Genomic DNA, 22,163 nt, shown 5'->3' on the forward strand with positions numbered 1-22,163 from the left:
TCATGTGTATTGTATATATGTGTGTGCATATATACATGTATACACACATGCATGTATATATACACACACATATATATGTGTATATGTGTGTGTGTGTGTATATGTGTGTGTGTGTATAAAACCAACAAGGAAGCCAAGAAAAGCTGGACAGATTTGAAAACAATGTGTAGTATTTATTATATAGGTTTTCTTGAAATAGAATTTATTGTTTTATATTGAATTCTCTCCTATGTTCTTCTGTGTACAAGGCATTTTTTTTCCTTTTCTCATTTCGTATTTAAGTTTAAAATTTTTACAAAATGTAAATTAAAAATTAAAAGGGCTCACAGATAAATATATACATGTTTTTCAAACTTAAAATACTATATAAATATTAATTATTGTATTGAAGTTGATTATTCGAACTCGTGTTCTAAGACTATATTTACCCCTTTAAATTGTGTCTTATTAAATTAAACCATTCATGCTGCCTTCTCAAGATCTTTTGGGATCCTAGCTCTGCCATTAAACTTAGTAGTTATCCCATCTGGCTTTATGTCATTTACAAACTTGACTAACATGCCTTCTATGCCTTCATTCAAGTCATTAAAAAAAATTATTCAACATCAGATGACCATGAACAAATTCCTGGGGCACTTCACTAAAGAGTTCCCTACAAGTCACTATCAACCAATTATCAACTGCTGTTTAGTCTCAATCATCCAATCAGTTCCAAATCTACCTCACTGTTATCTTCTGGCCCACACCTTTCCATCTTGTTCAGAAATATAGCACTGAAATCTTAATATAACTGTCAATATCATCACACTGATTGAACAGATTTATAACATTTTCAGAGAAGGAAATAAGGTTAATCTGTTGTGACTTGTTCTTGATGAAGCTATGCTAGCCATTAATGATAACTGCTTCCCATTCTAAAAGCTCACAAACCAACCCTTTTAATAATACAATTTTGCCAAGAAGTAAAAGTGAGTTCACCAACATATAAGTTCTAAGCCTTGTGGTGTGTGAGATTTAAAATTGGATATTAGATCATAAATCTCCCCTACTTAACCTTTCCCTTAATTTATCTCCCAAACTAGTAAATGGAAGCAGCTTTTGGTTTTCTAGATAGACCTTTTTATTTATAGTTATGATAGTCACAAGGTGATGTTGATTAGAAGGATAGGAAAGTAGAAACACAATACAAATCGTCTTAAGTCTAAGCTTAGTCTATATTCCTTATAAAAACTCACCAAACCGACAAGGCCACCTTTGGAGAGAGAGTCTGTGCCGCGCTGTCAGGAGTCCCGCCAAGCAGGCAAAAAGGCCTCCTCTCGTTCTCTCCACCCCGGAAGTCAAAAAACCCGGCAGGCAGTCTGACATGCGCAGCAGGCGGACTGTTCATCTCCTCCCCAAAAGGGTGGTCCTTGAAAAACTGGCGTCTTTCAGTTATCCTAACCGACTGTTAAAAACTTTCATATTTTACCACAGGTGTTTAACTCGTTTTTTCTTTTTGTTATGTTATGCCGCCTATGAATGTATACTTCATCTGTCTTTTCAATGTTCCATATTAGAAACCATGTTGCTAAATATAGAAAACAGGTGAGTTTATGCCAACTTATAATTCTGAATGTGAACATGAGTTTTGCATAAGCAAACATCTGTGAGGTTTTAAAAGCCACCAATACTCAAGGTTTTCCTTCCCTTATTTTACTTTTTTAGTCTAGCCAGAAGCCAAGAAAGAAAATTCTTTCTGAAATATGCCTTTGTCCATTTTAGAAAGGAGAGTTGTTTGTTTTGTTTTGTTTTGTTTTTAATAATGAAAATAAGAGAATATACTTCAGGTACTTTCTTTCCAAAACTGCTAACTAGGTTTGTGATCATTCCTGTGTGCATTGAAATAACACATTTCTACTGTTTTCTTAAGTAGCTGTGATTTTAGTATTCCATTTGGCTAATCTGCTAGTGTTTAACAAATATACTGCTCCTCATGGCATGCTCACTAGAATAAAAAGTGGCTTCGATCACTTGGCCATTTCTTTTTTATGGTAATACAAAGTTTTCTAGCACACATCTCCTATGCATGGGAGAAGCCATACAGATCTCCCTTTTGATGATTTTTTTTTCATAAGGCGTCCCATTCAGTAAACCCAAATGAAGTTTAGCTAGGACATTGTACCATCCATGTGTTTTACCACAGAACGCCATGTGTGGCCATTAGAAATAAAAGGAAAATCAATAGGGTTTCATTAAAACAGCAGGCAATCAGGGCGCTGGGCACTAGCTTAATTACAGTTTCAGTAGCATTTGCTTTAATTGGAAAGAATAAAAGAAGTGAAGTGGAGTGAATGAAGAAATTAGCATATCTATCACTGTTGTCACTTTGGACTGGGTTTGCTCTTTAGTGTGTGTCTGAAGCCTCTGGAACCCAGGAGGGAAAATATGGGAAAGCAATTAACAAATAATTCAGATGGCACCTTTGTAAAATTCTAATTAAAGTTCTCCATAGTCTTGGGAATGTATTTGTTTTATTGGCCCAATAGAAAAGATACAATTTACAACATATTTGTGAATCCTACCAGTAGCTTAGCTCTGGATGTGCAATAAAAATGTAGAAGAGTCTTTCTTTGTGTCCCATGCCTAATGTGTTCCGGTAAAGGGGGCCTTTGGCAGGAATGAAAAAATGGCAGAAGAATCAACTATATAGGAAGAAACATGTCTACTGGTCCTGAAATAAAATGGAACTCTTGGTTTGTGCGCTGAATTTCTAATGGGCTTCCACCCTGTCAATGTGGTTAGGATCACTGAGCATCGATCTTAAGAGAGCTAAAGACATATATCCAATATTGAGATTTAGAGTAAGGAGCTCTGGATTTGTCATTTGCTAGTTCTGAGACCTTGGGCAAGTAATTTAATCTCTCCAAGTTTCCATTTCCTTATCTGTAATATGGACTCAGTGTTTGTGAGGCTCTAATGAAATAACAGGATGCAGAAATGCTTCATAAATGAGAAAGTGCTATGTAAGTGTAAATGGGGGTGTCTATTATGATTAGCATGCCAAACCTAGACACTTCCCCCACCCCCAGGCCAAATGTCAGGTTGTGTGGTACAATGGACTCTCTGCTATGCTCCAAAATGAACAGCATTTTAAAATAAAAGCAATGTAGTTAGCATGAAAGGTCAAACCATATGTTATTATTTTAAGTCTTCAATAACTTCAATAATCTATTGATTATTAAATAATCTCACTCGATTCAACCGCATGCCAGTTGCAATCTTTCTTTGCTTACAAAGTTGCCTTTGGGAGTTGCTGGCCCTGAAAAGTTCCTAGTCATTTTAGAGATAAGCCTAACTGAATTTAGAAGGGTGGGTCCAAACAGAAATACACACAGATTATCTCTGGGCCCATACCAAAAGCCTTTCCAATTTGATAGCACTGGCCAGAACTTACTTATGTTCTGCTGTCATGGCCTTTGAAAATCCTCCACACTCTGGTGAGCTGTCAGAAGAGGACTTTGGTGGAGAAAAGATATATATTGTGTGTATGTGTGTGTGTGTGTGTGGGGGGGGATTATGGCTAAATTAAGCCCAATACCAATTGAAAAATTTAACTAGAACTGTTATGATTGAACAATTCTCCTTCCTGGTAGCTATTCTAACCCTTCCAGTGACCCTTTAAAAAGAAGCATTCACTCAAGGGAAATTCATGACATCAACCTCAATCTATCAATCAGCAAGCATTTATTAAGTAACTATCTTGTGCCAGGCACAATCCTTTAAAATGAGTGTTCACTAAATGAAAATGCACAACATCAATCTTAATCTATCAATCAAAAATAATTATTAAGTAACTATCATGTGCCAAACAATGCACTCAAGAGCTGAGATACAAATACAACAGTGAGATTAGATAGCCCCTGCCCTTGGGGAGCTTATAGTCTACATAAGAAGTACAGTATGTATCACAGATGAGTAAATACCGAATATAGACAAAATGATTTCACTGGGGTTGGGGCTAGGAGAACAACTGGGAGCATCAAGAAAGTCCTTTTAAAAGCACTTGACCTGAACCTTGGAGGGAGCTAAAGGTTCTAATGGAAGGAGGGAGAATATGAAAAGGATTATATAAACAAACAGAAGTGGCAGAGCAGCTTAGCTGGAATATAGAGTATGTGGAAAGGAATGTTGCATAATTAGCCAGGATTTGTTCATTCCCATGACATAGGAATAGCAGGATTTTTTTAAAATGCTGTTTTAGTGATGATGAGGAAAAACAAGGCCTTCTTTAAAGGCTCATGTTGATGTGCCTTCCATTGGTTTGAGCTGGAAGGGACTCAGATTATCAAATCCAAACACCTCACTTTTTTTAACTGGTGAGGAAATAGTAGAATGTTCTTTTTAACATATCATTTTGTATCCAGTTGATCAACATTTCTATTTCAGACGCAATGTCCACCAGCCATACATACTCTGTTGTGTCACATTAGCCACTATAGACAGTGCTTTCTCCAGTCTCAGACCAGAAACTACAGTCACTGCAGCCTGTCTGGCCCAGAGACTGACCTAGACTCTAAAGGGAAGGTGAACGATATCACTTTCCCATCTACTTAGATTGCCCTTGTTTGAGGGGTTTATGTGAGGAAGCTTACCTTTCCTCCTATATCCACTTCCCTCCTCCAACTTCCTTATTTCTATTGAGGACAACTTTTCCCTCTAATCAGTTACCAAACATCTTGATTCTCTTTTCTCAACATCTCTTGCATCTTTCTCTCTCTCTACTAGAACCATGACTACTGTAGTTTGGGTTCCCTCATCACCCCTCATCTGTGATTACTGCAGTACCTTTATTTCAACATGATTGTTTTCCTTTGTAATCCTATACATTTAATTTTCTGCATTTAAAACCATTATCATGAGCCATCCATAGGCCTCACCAGTCTGCCAAAGGGGTCCCACTATAACAAAGGTGATAGGGATTCCCTACCCCCACTCCCTTTTTACAGCAGAACTGAAAGCAATCACAGTAGAAAACAAAAATGGTTTTCTCAGGCCGGCTAACTGAACAGCACTATATTGTACAGGTAAAGGAAAGGTCAGCTGCTGGAGAGATAGAGGGCAACCTCAGGGGTCAGAGGGAAAGAGCAAAGAGAATGTGAGAAAGAGATCTCCATGCAGAAAATTATAGGGAGAGAACAATTAATTGCCCCTTTCTAAAAGGCACTGTGGTGTGATCCTCAATTGGATTCTTGGATTCCTGGAGGGGAAGGTTGCTGAGGAGGCGTGAGGGAGGGGATAGAGCAAGCTTGAGTGGGAGCAACCCCCAGGCAGGTTTCTCTTTCTTCCTCTTCCTCAAGTCTTCAAAATAACAAAAATAAATCTTTACACCCACTCTGCCAGGGTGTACAACAATCCCAGCAGTATGCCCTACATTCCAGAGTTTTAAAACATTCTCATGATATTGATTAAAAACAAGGCATCCTATATTTCACACACCTTGCACAGACTCTGGAGTTTCCAATTTATATCCCCTACTAGTTACTATGTGCTATTATATCACCATAAAATTTAATCAAATTCCCTACCAAAACTAGGATCTGAACTTAAATTTTTAATAGAGGTTTATAATGGAAATGCTGACACAACCTTAATTATAGGAGTGTAAGCAACTGGCTATAATTCAATTGAGCTTTATCACTTATTGTCCCTTCTGGGGCCTGAGGGAAGAGAGAATACGAAGTCCTGCCCTACAAGTGAACAGTCTAGTATCTACCCGCAGAGGATCATGGGAAGTCCCAGAGCCTTGCATAGAATACTTGCTCTTTTCCAGCTTTATATGATTGACAAACTGAATCCCAGTTTGTCAGACCTTTAGGCTGAGGTTGCTATTCCTAGGCAAGATTTGCTGAACCCCTTGGGCCATGCTGATTCCTAGTGAACTATGGGTACTGTTATAATCTTCATGGTGCATTTGTCAGACCAAATACACTAATATTTATTAAACACTTACTACCTTCTAATCCTTATGTTGTTGTTGTTTGTCCTTCATTCTTGAAGAGGACGATGACCTTAGGGAGATGTCATGACTTGCACTGAATCAGATTTAAGTGAGGGAGGACTGTACAAGGCTACCAACATCTTTCCTCCAGAGCCATCTGGGTCCAGTGGCAAGACATAAATCAGGATGACTGGAGATGGCCCTGAATGTTTGAGGCAATTGGGGTTAAGTGACTTGCCCAGGGTCACACAGCTAGTAAGTATCTGAGGTGAGATTTGAACTAAGGTCCTCCTGACTTCAGGGCCAGTGGTCTATCTACTGTGCCACTTAACTGAAATAAATACAAAACCATCAGGGTTTCTGCCCCCCATGGAGTTTATAATCTAGTTTGGAATATAGGTCACTCAGCCTTTGAGCAGAGCTGAATGACCACTCAACAGGAATGTTGTAGAGGGGATTTTAGATAGATAGATAGATAGATAGATAGATAGATAGATAGATAGATAGATAGATAGATAGATAGATAGGTAGGTAGGTAGATAGATAGGTAGATAGATAGATGTAGATATAGATATAGATATAGTCTAAATTTATATATAGTCTAAAATTCCTTCCATCTCTTAAAAACCCATGGTAAATTTTAGGAAGAACAACTATTGGAAAAAACTAAGTTGGGGGGGCAGGGAAGTTGGGAGAATGACTGCCTCAGTCAAATTGTAGATGGCAGTAGAGATGGGTCAGATCTTAATATTCTCTCCTTATTCCCAGCAAATAGTGAGTTGCTAAGTAACTTTTTGAGAAAAATATGTTCCACCCCACAAAAAAGTGGGGTTACTGAAATTGTATTTCTTCTGCCTCCATTAAACCAGAAGAGATACTAACATTTAGAATCAATCAAATTCAGTAAGAATTTATTGGGTCTGCTTTTGCCTCAGTTTCTTCATCTATAAAATGAGCTTGAGAAGGAAATGGCAAAACAATCCAGTATCTTTGCTAAGAGAATCCCAAATGGGGTCACAAAGAGTCACACATGACTAAAAAACAACAACAACAACATATAGTAGGCACTGAAGATACAAAAGGAAACAATCATTGAATCCAAGGAGTATTTTATGGAAGAAATACAAGTACACAGAAAGCAAATATTATATAAGTACACATATACACACACACACACACACTCCACAAAAGGAACACAAAATAATTTGGAGAGAGTTAGTATTACCAACTGGGGAATCAGAAAAGGACTGGGTCCTTTTGCATCTAAGCAGTGTCTTAAAGGAGCTAGGGATTTCAAGGGTCAAAGAGGAGGGGAAGTGAATTCTATACCTGGGAGACAGCTTATGCAAAGGCAAGGAATCAAAAGAGAGACAGAACACAGGGGATAGGAATGCCAATTTGAGTAGAGTGTGGAGTATGTAAGAGGGTGTAATATGAAGTCAGTGTAGAAAGAGAGACTCTATGGGGCCAGCTAGGTGGTACAGTGGATAAAGCATGAGCCCTGGATTCAGGAGGACCTGAGTTCAAATCCAGACTCAGACACTTGATGCTCACTAGCTGTGTGACTTGGGCAAGTTACTTAATTCCCATTTGCCCCACAAAAAAAGAAAGAGAGACTCAGTCAGATTATAAAGACTTTAAATGTCAAACATTTGATCCTCAAGCTAATGGGGGATCAGCTTCTTGTAGCTTCTTGGGCAGAGGTGTTACACAGTCTAAACCATGCTTTAGAAGTAGCTGTTCAACAGCTACATAGAAGATAGATTGGAGAAAGGATAGGTGAAAAGCAAGGTGAAGGCAACTGAAGAGAATGGCTTTGTGGTTGTGAACCCAGTCATGCTGAGAAGGTGGTAGAACCCTTAAAGAAATAGAAAAAAATAGGAAGAAGCATGAGTTTCAATTGGAAGATAAGTACTAATTCAGTCATGTTGAGATTAAGATGTGTAAGGGGCATCCAAGGAATGTGTTCAATGGGCAAGATGCATTACAATGGAAGTACTTGCCTTTTTCTGATGTGGATATTTTATTGTATTTTTATTTTCCTTAATAGTATTTTAATTTTTCCAGTTACATGTAAGGATAGTTTTCAACATACACTTTTATAAGATTTGGAGTTCCAAATTTTTTTTCCCTTCCTCCCTTCCCCTCCCCCCTCCCCAAGACAGCAAGCAATCTGATATAGGTTATATATATATACAATCACATTAAACTTATTTTGATGTGGATACTTTATTTATTGAAAGGAGATAAAAAGGACATTTGTAGAAGGCATTGAAGGGAAACAAAAAGAAGTTCTGAGAGAAAAACAGCCCAGATCTTCTCTGAGGCAAAGGTACTGACTAATAGCTAAATGTGTTGTTTCCCAGAAGCTAAGTATATATAACTGTGTTGGGACTTTGAAGTTTACTGCTGAGAAGCCCTGAATCAAAGAACTATTTGAAACTATGGGAAAACTGCATATTGACTATATTTGTCACATTTTACAGAAATGTAGATTTGGAGAATTTTAACCCAAAATGAAAGTAAGTCACTACACATGAGGAGGCTCTAATTTGAAGCAGGAGAATGGTCATTTAAGGAGTTCTAGATTAGAAGGTAAAAGACAATAAGAGGTGCTATGTACAGAAGTTTAAACATCAAAATACGGAACACAGAAAAAGGGGGCCAAAGGAGCTGAGAAACTAACCAGGAAAATAGACCAGTTGATTAGAGATAAAGAGATACTATGGTTAGTGGTGGAGCTGATCTGACTTTAGGAAAGATTTGCTATTGAGAGCTGATTGGGAAAGCAGAAACCTTCTGCTGTTGAAAATCTGACTAGCTCTTCAAATGGGTGCCTTATTCTCTACTTTTTTCCATAGCCTGAAAGAGAGGAAAACCCTTTACTTCCTTCTATGGTTCAAGAGCAAGAACCCATAACAGATCGGAGAAGACCTAAATAGCTTTGTAGATCCTAGGCTTAAGGGAAAGACTTTGGGGAGAACAAGGACATGGATGAAATTACAACAAAGAAAAGTGAGAAGGATTTGTTCAGCAAACCCTGAAAAAATACAATCCTGTCTCTGCAGTCAGCCAAGGGAAATTCTGCAGATCTAAGATTTAAGGCCACAAATTGCTAAAAGAACTTAATTCTACTTCAGTGGCCCAAAAGTATCACAGAGTGATTTTGTCCATCAAGGGAGTGGAGAGGCCAGAAGAGTAGAAGTACCAATCCAATAGATTCCCCTGGTGTTTCCCTATCTTGCCCATTCTGGTTCATTCCTCCTTAGGCAGCCTGGTGACCCTCTGCTCTCAGGGGCTCGCCACATTGTACCGGACTTACTATACCTGATCAGTTTTCTTCTACCACAGCTCAGAATTCCTAAGCTGAAAGACTCCAGAAACAGAGATTATGGCGTCGTACACTGCTACATATGACTCTGTAGGCTATTTTCTAAAGAGACTAAGGACCACGAGACCTGCAGTGTGGAATTGTGAATTGTCTCAGGCACATGAGTTTCCTTACTCATGTGCCTCAATGCTGTTTCTATAAGTCTGTGCCTTCTCTCCCACATATATACACGGTACATTGGTAGGAGAGAGTGACCCAAGTTTATGGGTTTAACTCCTATGTTATGGTTACTATTGGTTTTGCCTTTTGTTATTTAATGTTTTATGATTTAAAAGTCAGTGGGGCAGCTAGGTAGTGCAGTGGATAAAGCACCAGCCCTGATTCAGGAGGACTGAGTTCAAATCTGGCCTCAGACACTTGATACTTATTAGCTTTGTGACCCTGGGCAAGTCACTTAGCCCCCATTGCCCCACCAAAAAAAAAGTCAATGGTGCCATATTGGCCAAATTTGTTTAAATGGGAGTCATACTGTTGGGCCTCAATAGCTACAGTACATGGGTATTAAATAAACATTTCCTCCACACCAGAGTTACTCCTAGCACCTTTAAAGTGACTTGTAGTCATGTGGTCACCTCTATCTAAGGAAAACCATCCTGGCCTACTAGTACAGGTACAGATGGTGTGGACAAGTCATCCCCAATCCAGGAAGAGAGAAGAATTAGGGGGTTCAGAATGCTGTATTTTTTTATGTGTGCTATAACTACAACTCAGGAGAGGAATTAGGACTGTATTATGGAGATTTGAGAATCATCTATATAGAGATGATAATTGAATCCATGGGAGTTAATATCAAGAGACAGAGACAGAAGACAAAGAACCTTTATTGAGAGACAAGAAAGAATACAAAACAGAGGCCTAGGATACACCACATGCATAGGGGGTGGGCATGGATGATCATACAGCCAAGCAAAGTTTAAAAGATATGAAGCAAGTCAGGACGAGAGCAGATTCCTAAAATCCAGATAGGAAAGAAAATTCAGGAAGGAGTAGTTAGTTTTTAAACTATGGAAGGGTAAAAAAGGATAGGGCCTAAGAAAATGCCAATGGATATTGAGTACCTACTGTGCACTAAGTTTGTCTTAGGTTTTGAAGATAGTTATACAAATTGGTAGAGGTAGTAGAAATGGTAGCATGGTTTAGTGGATAAAGGATGAGCTTTGGAGTCAGGAGGCTCTGGATTCAAATTCTACCTCTGATACATCCTGGGTATGTGACATTAGGCAAGTTATCTAACCTATCAATGTCCTAAGTAAATCTCTAAGATTATAAATCAATTTATTCCTGAAGAAGAAGAAGGTGATGATGATGAGCCCTAATGTGTGATTTCTTTTGAGTGGGAATTTCCTAGTGGGGAAGTCTCCTTTACCAATGCAGATCCAAAGCTCATTTAAAAGAATCACAGAATTTTGGAGTAGGGAGGGAGCTCAGTGGTCATCTTATCCTAACTTCATTACCACCAAAATATTGTGTTGACAAAATTAGTAGTGGTAGTAGTAGCAGCCATAATAGCAGTAATTGTAGTAGTCTAGATCTGTGATTTCAACCAGACAAATATAAATGATGGTGATGAAAACCACAATATTCCCCTCCCAACTCTAAAATTCTGTGATTCTTTTAATAATCAGAGTTGCCTGATCTACATTGGTGAAGGGGGATTCGACACTGTCATTACCTCACTCAGTTTAAATCATAGGTAATAAATAATTACTACACAACCACCACCATCATAGTAGGTGCCCTAAAGAATTGAAATCTGATGAGAATTCAGAGGAGGTAAGAATGATATCTAGCTGGCAAAAGCAGATTAAACTTCATGGAGGAGATGGCATATAAGCTAACCTTAAAAGATAGTTGGATTTGGGCAATGAAGAAGAGGGTGATGGGAATGGAGTGAGGGGCAGCAGGAGGAGCATTTAAGCAAAGGAGAATGTCAAGAACAAAGGAATAGGTAGTAAAGGCAATCTTTGAGAGAATTGTAAGGAGTAAGATTCGCATTGGAGAATAATGAAAAAGTTACTCAGTATAGTTCGTCTCAAGGCACTTTGGCATATAAGTTTTATCATGTTTGGTTTGGTTTGGTTCTGTTTTTCATTTCTATAGGAAGAGATGACATTAAAATATTTGGGGGGTGACACACTTACTAGCTGTGTGACCTTGGGCAAGTCACTTAACCCTCATTGCCCTGTCCCCCCAAAATTATTTGGGGTGGGGGGGAATTGGTGCTTTACTGTTCATTTTCACTTCTTGCTGTTGATAAGAATAGCTGATACTACAGCAAAGAGCCACAGGATATCTCCTCTTGGGGCATGGAGATTTGTGTCTTGCCTAAAGGCTACTGACATTAATAAATGGCATTAATTGTCATTTTGGGGTAGGCTTTTACAGTACCCAGCACTCAGACACCTAAATGCTATTGTATTAGCTGCTTACTTTATGTCCAAGAATCTTGACTTTACCAACAAAGGAGTATTTGGGAAATGAAATATCCTCACGTAATGGAAATATATCTTAAGCAAAAGAGGCCATAAATTATGATAAACACACACAGAGAAATACGCGTACACACACACACACACACACACACACACACACTCATGCATCCTCAGCTTTGCCAATGAATGTTGTAACTATCAGTAATTAAAGGTAAAAAATATACTTATACCAGTTTAGCAGTTAAAAACCATGTTAATTGAAAAATCTACCTTTGTAATTGCAAATGGAGAGATTACTGAAATTAGTAGCAACAGACTCATTTCCTAATAAGATGAACAATATAGTTGATGACTGAAGCATCTGTATACAGTCTACATACACCATTTCTGTGCTGCAGGTTGCCAATTTATTTCAGCAGCGAAAAGCCTGATTTATTGTTTGTAGCATTACATCTGTTGTAGTTATTACAGAATATTATATATAAACAGTTAGTAACACTTTGCCCCATTGTCTGTTGTTTTGATAATCACCCATAATAACATCTAGCATCAATATGGTCTTTAAACCCGATTTGGGAGTTAATGGAATAAGAGGAGGCAGTCAGTATATGCACCGGTGTAATGTCATAGGAATGTTGTGAAGAACAAATTAAATCAAGCTGTAAATTGTGCTCTCAAGTCAGCCAGAAAACCAGTCTTGTTCAGGAGAAGGGATTTATATTTTAACCTCGTGCAGAAAATGCACTTAAGCAGATTAAAATAAAATAGGGACTTTGTAATGGATGTAAATGGTAATTTGCTGCAGCTCTAATGGCTTCCTGTTGGCTGTGTCATGCAGTGGGGCACAGCTATTTTTAAAGTTAACCAGTGCTTGAGGTCATACTTTTACAGATTCAGTCATTAAACTAGGCTAGACATGTCACTAAATGGCTGATTATTTCAAATGATGAGCCTTGCTCAGAGGTGATCCTTGTCATATTTTGGACATGGTGATTTTCAGTACAGTTGTCATTAAAATAAAGATGAAATGAATTCAAGTATAAGTCAATGGCAGAATCAGTTTGGGGTTCTCGCATGTTTTTGGATGGTGGATTAAAGCCCTGGGCCCCATCCTCAAACAGGCCAGGCTAAATCTCATCCTTTGTGACTCTCAACAAGCTTAGAGTGACCCTTCCTCTCTTATCATGAGCTTTGAAGGTGAGGTTGTGAGTGTGTGTGTGTGTGTGTGTGTGTGTGTGTGTGTGTGTAAGCACTTAGCAACATAGTGGCCGGGCACATAGTAGGTGCTTAGTAAATGATTATGATGTTCATTTATACACATTAATAAATGCTTATTGACCAACTGAAAGAAGTGCTATAAGAAATGTAGCAGGCAGTTAGGCTTGAGAACATATATGTGTGTATGTGTGTGTATACACACATATACATATACATACATATATGTATGTGTATATATATTCTATTAATACCCATAAATTAAGCTGTGAAAAATGCAACATAAGTTCTTACCCATTCACATTGTACAGATGAGGGAACTGAGGTTCAGAGAAGTCAAGTGACTTAAACAAAGTACCCAATCTTGAACCAAGATCTTTCCTGACTCCAAGTTCAGCGCTGTATTTTCCCTTCAATCATAAAGACCTTTACCTAGTAGGGGAGATGGTATGTATACAAATGACTATTATGTAAAGGAGTTCTAAGGCCTTCCTGTTGACTGTGTCAAGTAATGGGTACAACTTTTCATGAGAGGAAGTGTGGCATAGTGGATGAAGGATTAGCCTTTGAATCAAGAAATCCTAGGTTCATTTCCTACTTCTGATATCTAATAGGGGGGTTTGGTCAGGTTACTTCACCTCAGAATAGCTCAAGTAATTCATAAATACAGACTACAGATATAGGTAATTTGTTTATCTATATCACTAAAAGTATCTTCAAACTGGGAATCCCCCAAATGAATGAAATAACAGGTTCAGACTACATATATATGCATGTGCATATATGTGTGTATGCATACATATATGTATTATGTATATATGCACATATTATTGCATAGTTTCTTTTTAGATCCTACATGTGTGCATAGATATAGATATAGATATAGATGTTTATATCCAACCACAGAGACATAAAAGGGTCATCTAGCTAGTTGGCATGGGAGAGGTTACATAAACTAGTGGCACTGAGGAAATTGTTCAGAGAGAGAATGATTGGTGGATACAAGTGGATAGGAAGAGGAGAAAAACTCTCTAGCCATCAGCATTCCTTCTGGCTCCCATCTGAAATAGCTCCCTGTTTACATGTAAAACTGTAGCCAGAGTTACTACAACCACACCAAATGGAATTGCACAGGGAATGAAAGAATGGGCATGTGAGACATGTCTTTCTACATAAAAAAAAAGGTGGTAGAAGGAAGGAAATAATGCTCTTCGAAATCTGACATCAGTCTACATTCTAGACTTACTAGATTACTTACTCTTCTTAACATCACATTACACTACACTCTGTCCAAACTGACCATTAGCTGTTCCCCAGACACAGTATTGTGTCTCCCATCTCCTTGCCTTTGCTGAAGCTATACTCAATGACTGGAATTCACACCTTCATCATATTTACCTCTTAAATTCCTTACTTCCTCCAAGGCTCAGGCCAGTTGCCACCTTCTGGCTTTCAGCCAGAAGGGAATCTAGAGGTCATCTAGTTCAATTTTCCTTTTTACAGAGGAGAAAACTGCAGCTCATATAGAACATATTCATTAGCTTATCTTCTTCTTTTCTTTAAATACATTTTTTCCATTTATTCTCTCATTCTTTCTTTCTTTCTTTCTTTTTTGGTGAGGCAATTGTGGTTAAGTGACTTGCCCAGGGTCACACAGCTAGTTAAGTGTCGAGTGTCTGAGGCCCGATCTGAACTCAGATCCTCCTGAATCCAGGGCCAGTGCTCTATGCACTACACCACCTAGCTGCCCCCCATTAGCTTATCTTCTAGGCATTATACCATACTGCCTCTCCTGTCTTGATCTCCTTGATCTCCTGTCTTGATCTCCTTAGTCATTTATCACTTCCTCCTTAGAAATTACTTTGTATTTTTTTATTTGCCTATCCACATTTAGGTTTTCCCCTCAATATAATGTAAGTCCCCCGAGGTCAGTGACTGTTTTGGTTTGTCTTTGCATCCCTAGTATAGTGCATAGCATATAGTAGGCACCTGATAAATGCTTGTTGAATGAAGGAATGAAAGAGCCAGGCATTTCACACCCTGGTCAGCACTCAAACAACTGTCAGCCTATTAGTTACTTCTGAGAAATATTTTGTTTAGAAGATTAGATTATAAGATGCTTAAGGCCAGGTATTGTGCCTTGTACATCCTTGTGTCTCCAATTAGCCATAGCACAATGCTATATAATATGTTAATAATATAATAATATACTATATAATGTTGTAGAATTCAATAAATAATTGCTAAATAAATGCCCAACATATAAAATAACAAAGTCCATGTGAACTGTACTATGTTCTCCATGGTAGATGCCCTGTGGGTGACAATAAAATAGAAACACTTCCTAAACACCAACTCTAATGGTGCCTTCAGCGCCCTAGACTTTGCTAAAAGATTAGGTCACTTTCTGCCTTTTCTTAACAGTGGGCAAGTTCATTACCAATGTTTGTGTACTTAAGTGTGTAAGGAATCTATGGAGTCACAAGCCTTTTTTCCATCATTTAAATGTTTCTTTACAGTCTGAAAGGATTAATTGTCTTTGGAACATTGTTCTGTTTGGATCATCTGTGTATCCTTCAAATTGGAAAGATGTTCTTTCAATGAAGTAAATTAAGTGAAAAGGATCACTCTTACTTTTGTTGCTAATTAATGAGTTAGCAAAATAGTCCTTTGCTGCATGGGATTCTAGCTCAAGCTAGAAATAAATCATTTAGTCCAAGCTCTCACTTTACATATGAGGCACCCAAGGCCAACCTAGGTGAAGTAGAATGCCAAGGTCACACAAATAATAATAAGGGGGGACTTTTGAGTCCAGGCCTACCACTTTGAACACTACACTGTATAAATCCTTTGGCTCTTGTTAGTACTAGAAGTCATTTCCCCTTTCTTTGGCTTCATTACCTTCTACTTTTGCAACATGAGAGATACAGTGGTCTGCCACTGATTCATTCATTCAACAAATAGTTGTTGAGGGCCTACTACGTATGAGTAGCTGTACTCTATTTTCCTCGAGAAGAGTAAAAAAATATTAGGAGGAAAAATTATTTTTTAAAAAATCATAGAAACAACAAGGACATTCAGTAACATGGCATTCCCAAGTATCAAAAAATATATAGTAAAAGGAGATATGGACCTCAGTTGATGCAATAAATCTTTTACCCCTTGGAGGTGGTATTAGGTATGGGGGGAAGACTGCCGAGAAAAACGCACACCCAAGTGACTATACTAAAGGAGAGAGTGTTTAGACTTCGGGTCTGTAAAAAAAAATTCTTAGGTGTTTGATTAATTTTTTTCATCAACTAATATAATTATTTTTAATTAAGAGTCTTAAAATATTAATGGGGGGCGTCTAGAGCAGAGTTAATTATAGCCATTCGACTCGCCCAGATGTATTTAAGGCTCTGTCAGCATCCCCATTAGGCAATGCTGTTTTTCAGGGGGTTATAACTCAACCATATAAATTGGCCACAGGCTGAGGTTTGACATCCAAGTTTGCAGTTTGGGAATTCATTTTTAATTGATTTGAATATTTTTTAGATATAGACATGGGGGAAATGGAATTGGCAATTTCAGATGTGCACAGGCCCAAGTACACAGGCCTTTTTTGCAGAGAACTGGTCATTAGTAAATCTGTAGTAAACTATTCCTTTCTGCCATCTCTAAACCTCTCTATAGAAATGTGGTAGGGTGGGTTTTTTTTTAATATAAGGATTTTGTACCAAAAGGTTCCAAGTCCCTTACTTATCTCTAATATTTGTTTCTAAGTTTCCCATAAAATAAGTATGATTAATCTCTTTAAAAAGGATATGTGTTTTTTCTATTCATGTTAACATGCTTTAAAATATCCCTTTCTCATTATGGGTGGCTTGGGTACCTCTAGCAGATAGCAGCATTTTATCTCCTTGCCTGAAACCTGATCCTGAACCAACTTCACTATATGAGATATCTAGCTTGAAAATGCATTTTATCCCCTAAGAATATGCCATATTAGTGAGAAAATTACTCTAAATGGGAACAAAACTGACAACTGTTGCTTGCAGACTAATGGCCTACTGTATATATTGTACCCAAAAAGCATGTCATCACCTGCCTGTTTAGTATATCACCGGTCCGAGGATTCTGGTTGGCTGAAAAGGTATATTAAGGTTGCAGTAAAGATTGGGGGAGGGAGGCCTGAGACAGAGGATTTGGATTTTTTTTTTTTTGTTCTCTTTCTTTTTTGCTTAAAACCAACATACGGAGTAGCACTGTAACTCAAAAATCTATGTAAGTCCAATACAGCTACTTTGTAAAGAGAGCTGTCAGCAGGTAGAAATACATCCTATTCTTGCCTCTATATAGAATTCTTCTGTAGCCATTTAATGTAAAATCACATTATGTAAGTAGTGGTACATTTTCTCACCTACTGGGTAGTTGTTCAACTCAACCTACTTAGGGATTTGGGGGCCACCACAGATACACACAGACAACACAAGATGTCGTCTCAATGACTCCCTTTCAAAAGAGAAAAAAAATTTATCACTGTATTATCCAGTGAGAGCAGTCAATGAGAAGGGGGGACGGGGGCGGGGGGGAGAGGAATGGACCCTAAGAAGTCCACAAGATCAAAATACGAATGCTATAATGAGGACAAATTACGTTTGTTTCATTTCCAATCCTTGTTACTATCTTCCTCATGATAATAGATTCAGATTTTGTGCCATTTTCTGTTCTTATTAAGGGGAAAGTGGTATCAATTTTAATGCCTCATCTGTAAAGTAAAAAGCACACCCGCTAATAGAATGCATTTTCCATCCACCGACCAAACATTGGGACAGTCTTGCAGCTGACTGGCGGCACACTGGAATAAAGGGCCCTCCTCTCCCTGCCTGTATCTTAATGGAGGCTTTGGAAAGGTTGGTGCCCAAACAATGCCAACCATTAGAACTTTATTCCTTTTTTTTAACTTCTTCAGATCTACTAATTCAGACATAATTTCCTACCATTTTTTTTATTACAGCATAATTCATTTACTTAGGGTTTTTTTTTTTTTTTAAGGCATTTGGAATAGAATCTCTCTAGCTCCGGACACACAGCAAAGAGCATAGACATTTGGCTCCATAATGCATGTGAACCTGAAGGATACAGGCTCACAAGTCTTTATAATCTGAAACAACTACACATTAAATTAAAAAGACAGCTAAGTGAGCAGGGCATAAAGGTTACTGAGTGCATGATAAGCCCCCCCTCAGATCTGAAGCAGAGGGGAGAGGACAGGAACACCAGCCAGAAAACCCAAGCCTTTATATAGCTCCTAAAACAATCCCAGATCATTCCTTCCTTCCGCTAAAGTAGCATTTCTCTCCCTGTCTTCACCCTCAGAAAGTGCCTGCTGCTAGCACCAGGCATCCTAACAACCCAACTCAGAAATCAGATCCTGGAAATGCCATCTCAATTCCTTCCCCTCCAGCCATGGAAGAGACATATTTTCTCCTTTCTATTTTTTGAGCCTAGATTTCCAGATAATGTGCTAAGGGAGCCCGTAGGAATCTGTGGAACCAAGGGCAAGATGGAGGAGCAGTCCAAATAATCGCCGCAGGACTCTTGGACCACAACCAATCTGCTGTTTACTTAAGTGTCAATTAGCAAATATTGATTAAGCACCTGCTTGCTAGGCACTGGGACCTGTGCTAGGTGCTGAATGACATAAAAAGAGGAATAAGAAGAGGTTCTTGCCTTCCAGGAATTTTCAAACTCATTGTAGAGATAAGACATATGCACATGAAAAGATAATTACCAATAGAAGGCAGTACAGTATTTCATGCATGTCTGACATGTTATAGCTAAGAGGGACCTTAAAGACAAAATTCAAAATAATTCAAATTCAAACCCTTCACTTTACATAGGAGGCAAGTGGGGTGCTCAAAGAGCCTCTGGGAGCAAATACAAAATCAGCAGGCCATTTAAAGGCCTTACAGAATGGGATTCAGACCTACCTTTCCAGATTTATTTCCCATTACTCTACTTCATGCGCTCCATATTCCAGCCAAACCAGATGACCAGCAGTTAGTTCCCTCAATATCTTGTCTCCTGCCTTTGTTCATCTGTAGGAGTAGGTCCCCCATACCCCCTTCTCTTTAATGCTGTCTCTAATAATCCCATAATCTAATAATAAATCAATTCTTTCCTGAATTCTTTCCCTGATCTTCCCCTGCCCTCCAGTGGCTCTTTCCCCTCCCCAAATTACTTTGCAATTTATTTAGGATCACAGATGAGACCTGGAAGAGACCTTAGAAGCCATGTAATCAACCCCTCCATTTCACAGAGGAAGGAAGGCTAGACCTGCGATCCTGGGCAAACTACTGCCTTCACTGGCCTCTTGGTTTCTTCATTGTGAAATGAGGGGGCTAGACCCCGAGGGGTCCCGTCCAGCTCCAAATCTACCCTCCTGTGACATTCTAGAACGAGCCCCTGGTTATTGTGGCAGAAGTATACGGGGGAGCTGGTAAATGGGCATTAGCAAGTGCGGCTAATTTCAATCCCGCCATATGCAAAAGGCTAAGGACCCTGTTGGTGGAGAGGAATGAGAATGTGTAACAATGGAAGGGCTTCACAGAGATCTGAAGCATGTCCACACATTCTTTCTCTGGTTCCAATCTGCTAGCCAGGTGATGAAGAGGAACCTTGCTAGAAGGCTACAGAACCAAGGTGAATTCAAAAGGCTCTAGTCAGCCAGAACTGGTTCTTTGGGTACTCTGTGCCCAGGGCATCTTCCTGCCTTTGTTAAGTGAGGAGAACAGAATAAATGCTATAAAGGGAGAGGCTTTGGGCCCTCTCTATCCAAGGCCCACATGTGGCCCATAAATGTGGACCTCAGTTTTTGCATCAGTAGTCATTCTTTCTTGTTTAAGGTAAAAGATATCTGAGATGACCTTGACATTGTAAGCAATGAAAGGTCAAGCCGGTGAGGCACTAAGAGCTCTAGGCACGGAATTCATGCCAGGTTTTTGTTGTTGTTGTTGTTTGTTTGTTTTTTGAAGGTTTGTTTTTTGTTTTGTTTTGGTTTGGTTTTGGTGAGGCAATTGGAGTTAAGTGACTTGCCCAGGGCCACACAGCTAATAAGTGTCAAGTGTCTGAGGTCAAATTTGAACTCAAGTCCTCCTGAATCCAGGGCTGGTGCTCTATCCACTGTGCCACCTAGCTGCCCCTATGTCAGGTTTTTAAGCCAGTCCAATACTGATTCTCTGAGGAAAGAGGAAGGAAATACTATTTATATAGTGACTAATATGCACCAGGCACTATGCTAAGCCTTTTACAAATATTCTATCATTTAATCCTCACAACAATCAAGGACATAGGGGCTATTATACCTCCATTTTACAAATGAGGAAACTGAGGCAAACAGAAGTTAAGTGACTTTACCAGGGTCACACAGCTAGTCAGTGTTTGAGGTTGGAATTTGAACTCCCAGTTTTCCTTACTCCAGGCTCAGTGCTTGATCCACTTCCCCTCCTGGCTTCCTCTAAAAGTTGCCAAGGAGGAGCAATGTTAGTTTTTTAACCCAGCTGTAGTTGATGAGGCTTGGAGTTATCCACCAGGTTTTCTACATTTTTACAGGAACTTGTTGAAACCCAGTGATCTATAGAAACTATGTTATGGTCTCAGCCACTTTGCCCCCCAAATCAAAGGAGTATAGGGTGGAGTGTGCTGTTCAGGAATCAGGGTTAATGTTTGCACTTCTATTTTTGCTATATCTGTGAAGTAAATACCTATGTGTAAAATTTAACAGAAAATGCTTCTTAAATATCCTGTTGAACTTGGAATCAGGAAGGTGTGAGTTCAAAGTTCACCTCTGATATTTATGAGCTCTGTAATTAAGGACAAATCATTTGGCTTCAGTTTCCTTATCCTCATAATCAGGGGATTGGACCAGATGGGCTCAGAGGTCTCTCCCAACTCTCTATGATTCTATAAAAAGCAACTTTGCCAACCAAATGGAATTGTAGGGTCTTCCTCTTATCCCTAACAAATAAAGAAAATGAGCAGTGAATGATACAAGCTTAATAGCATGTCTTTGAGCTATTGTGGGAGAGGTATGTGCTTATTAAGACTGTAAGATATTTTCTAAGAATAACACTGGTACAGTCTAGGGCAGAGCCTAAAGGAGGGTAAAATAGAAGATATTTTAAAATAATAATTTTTTCCAATGCATCATTTTAATACCATACAATTCCAGTCTCCATGGCCTGTAGGTTTTTATTCTTTTTAAAAAATTGAATGCTTCATAAATTTGCATGTCATCTTTGCACAGGGACCATGCTAATCTTTTCTCTATCATTCCAGTTTTAGTATTTGTGCCTCCAAAGTGAGCATCATAGGTATTTATCCTGTGATAAATCCTACATGCTCCAAGGAAAGGCTCAAATCACCAGCCAGGAGTGCACAGAAAGCACCATTTTCAAACCTCACAATGGATAAAGAAATGTCTTGACCAAGCTCCTGTAGTCAGAGTTCAAGAGCCAGCATCAAAGACCATGTTTATAAACAGTTCCGGACCCACCACTGTATGATCAGTTCTGATGGATTACCGAACCCAAACTCTAAAGTGCCATTTTGCCACAGTTGATGGGAAAGGGGATGTTCTCATGAATTCATATTCTAGTGGATTTCATTTATCTAACCCTCAGACTCCCGGATAATGAGGGGGTGAAGCACAGGGCGACAGGAAACTTGTTAGGGAATAATCAGAGAGAGGAGCCCTGGAGGAGAGACTCAGGAAATGAAAAATAGATGATAAGAACAAGGGAGTCCCAGAAAGATGAAGGACTTACTAAGAAGGGAAAAACAAAAACAAAACATCCAATTAAACAGCATAAAGCCTCAGACTTTTATAAAATGTTGTAGTTCTTTGACTTGGAAGGTCCCCCCCAAAAGGAGTAATTCTTTAAATTTGCCACAGGTCATAACAGAGTGAGTTGATAAGTCCCCAGATCATTAAGCCTAGAGTCATTTGCATGATTGTGCCCCACCCATCCGTCTGCTTTAGAGATTACAAGTGGAGAGAGAGATACCTTACCACCTATCCTTTAGATCAAAACCTGAGCCAGTGACTATTTTATTTGTAACAATATCACCTTTTCTCCTCTCTTAGGTCATAGGGCAAGGTTAT

At 38.8% G+C, this 22,163-nt stretch overlaps 1 non-coding gene across 1 annotated transcript; it reads right to left on the minus strand.

The window, feature by feature from the left end:
• Positions 1-21,260: 21,260 nt before the first annotated feature.
• Positions 21,261-21,367, minus strand: LOC122744946. The gene has a single exon (XR_006355275.1). It is a non-coding gene; the product is annotated as a U6 spliceosomal RNA (small nuclear RNA).
• Positions 21,368-22,163: the final 796 nt, after the last annotated feature.

The sequence above is a fragment of the Dromiciops gliroides genome, chromosome 2, assembly GCF_019393635.1.
Source record: "Dromiciops gliroides isolate mDroGli1 chromosome 2, mDroGli1.pri, whole genome shotgun sequence".
NCBI classification, from domain to species: Eukaryota; Metazoa; Chordata; class Mammalia; order Microbiotheria; family Microbiotheriidae; genus Dromiciops; species Dromiciops gliroides.